Source organism: Condylura cristata, unplaced genomic scaffold, assembly GCF_000260355.1.
Source record: "Condylura cristata isolate star-nosed mole 26May11 unplaced genomic scaffold, ConCri1.0 scaffold00018, whole genome shotgun sequence".
Taxonomy (NCBI): domain Eukaryota; kingdom Metazoa; phylum Chordata; class Mammalia; order Eulipotyphla; family Talpidae; genus Condylura; species Condylura cristata.
Window position 1 is genome coordinate 4205180 of NW_004567119.1, and position 2652 is coordinate 4207831.

Sequence of the window (2652 nt, forward strand, 5' to 3'; positions counted from 1 at the left end):
GGACGCACATTCTGCCTGTAAGAGGTGGGGCGAGAATGGGGAGTCTCCTGTTCTCTGCGCACCTGCCTTCCACAGCTTGTCCACTTTGACCCTTGGCAGTGCTATGGCACACGCGGCAGGCCTCTGCTCTGCGGTGTCCGTGATAACCTGGTGCTGGGTGGGCTCCATGCCACCGTGGCCAGTCCGCGAACAGGCCCTGCTCTAGGATGTGGCGTCGTGCTTGCAGCTCAACAGAAGCTAACACCGCACTTTTAATCTTTCCCTCAAAGCCTACTCCCTACCTGTTAGGCACCTCCACCTGTTCAGTCTCCTGTTCAAAACGGATGCATTTGTGGAGTTTCCCTTCTGACTCCCAGCTTTTAGCAGGTTGCATTTATTACATAGGCAAGACATCTTTCAAGTCCACCCGCTTCTATTTCCACGTTTATAGCCTAGCTCAGTATCACTATCTTTAGCCCGAGTTGTTCTGGTCTCCCTCTCTCCAGTCTTTTAATTTGTTCTCCCGCAGCCAGAAAATCATTTCTAAAGTACACACCTAGTTAATTTATTCCTTGTGTTAAAATCCCTCAGAAACTTCCCATTGCTTCTAGAGTGAAGTAGCTCACAGGGCCCGGTAGAATGTCACTTTTCTTTACCTCTCAAACATCGGTCTTCACTTCTCTCCTCTTACTCGATGCTTTCATTTTAGATGAACTTTTACACCTTTAGAAACTGCCTTCATCTGTCAGCTTCATCTCTGGTCCCCGTGTCCTGTCCCTGTGGTGCGTTGGAGCGTGTGGAATTTTTAGGATGACGGCGACGGGTCCCTTTGCGAATCCTTGATCCCCGTGGAGATTAGGTCTGTTCATCTGATTGCCCCCCGCGAATGTGTACAGCTCTAGTGTCAGCTGGGTTTGCCCTCTTTTCCTGGTTTCCTGGACACGGGGCGCTTGGGGATTCCTTTGGTGTTCAGTGAGCGCCATTTCCGTGATGGTTATTGCTCAGGCCTCCCCTGCCTCTCTGCATTGTCCTTCCATGAAGGTATTTCTGTTATTGTCTGTGTCTGTGTTCAGAACAGTATGGTCACCTCTGTCTCATGTCCCTGATGTGACCCATGGTGCTCTTGTCTAACCCAATGACCTGAACGCCCCTCCTCTCTGGGACGCTGACCCCACCAGCTGCTCGTGTGCGTGTACTCCTGGAGGATATGAGATAGGGTACTTTTATTGCCTGTGGATGATTGACAGTTTTATTGGACTGCATGCCATGTTCATGGTGTTCACGTGGAGTCCCGTCCTAGGCTGCACGTCTCTGTTTTGTTCTAATTTGTTCTCCTGGCTCATGGATGATTCGAGCTCCATGACTCCTCCTGCCGGGGCTGAATCTCTAACTGTTCTAGTAATGCTACCTGGTGCACATGTCTGTCTAGTGACTATAGAAAGTGCTTGTGAACGGAAAACTCGGTAGTAGCCAGCGGTCGGCAGCCTTGTTATGGGGGGCTGCTTATGCAGAAACGGTTGGACACCTGGGTTGAAGGGCGCGGCCATCAGCTGTGAGGCGAGCACTCAGCCCACGTGGAGTCAATGAGGAGCTCAAGGAACACCCGGCCCCCTGAGGTATAGCGAGGACGCCGGCACTCCCGTGCCAAGGAACGAATGATGGACAAAAGTCGGCTGTCTTTTTTTTTTTTCTTTATTGTGCTCACGTAGAACGCAACGGTGATTTCAAATACCTTCAGCTGTTCTATGGAGGGCACGTGGTGCCGCTCTCTCTCAACGACCATCTACTTGACCTGAGTCACTCTACTTAGAGCACAAGGTGCTCGCGAACACCACTCCACGATCGCCAGCGCCCTCGGCTCTGCGGTGCTCAGGACTCACGGGGCCCCCCACACCCCCATTCTGAGGCAGTTAAGAGAAACAGGGGCAGCCTGACCAGGTGGGCGGGATACCGGGAGAGGCCCGCATGACTCCCCCCCCACCTGCCTGCCTGCCTGCTCTGAGGCACCAGAACAGCCAAACCAAACCGTCCTCCTGGCGGTTGGGCTCTGGAACAAGCGTTGGGGTGCGTGGGGGCTCCTTCACAAACAGGGGAAACACAGCTCACTGGAAGCACAAGTGCTAGCTGCCTCCGCCAGAGTCCGCCAGACGGACAAGGGGAGGAGTGCCAGTCCGCGGTCCCGGGGTGGGGGTGGGGGGCTCGGGCGGCCACACCTGCCCTCCCCCCGCCCCCCAGCGAGGTGGCGCGAGAGACCCCAGGCTCTGCTCCTCACAGCCGGCGTCAGAGACCGGGCGGGCTCGAGGCCCGGTCTCTGCCGGAGCCCGAGCCTTCTCCGCCCAACCCCAGGGAGCTCTGCTGGGGGTCGGTGGGCTTCGGGTCCTCCTTTCCTCTGGCTCCTGGGGCCAGGGCGAGTCCGGAGGCTGCAAGAGAGCACGGGGGCCGGCACGGCGCTTGTCCCTCTCGCTCGCCCCGCTTTCTCCTCGCTGGTCAGCCACTGGATGTGCGCGGGTGGTCCGGTCGCCTCTCCTGCTGCCGCTTCCCCCTCCTGAAGCCAAGAACAGCCGCTCAGCGGCCGCGGGACCCCGGCACCCACCCCTTTTCAGGGAGTCGCCCAATCCTGTGCCTGGTTGGGAAACTCGGCGGCCAGCGGCCCACCCACAGCCCGTCCCCGAG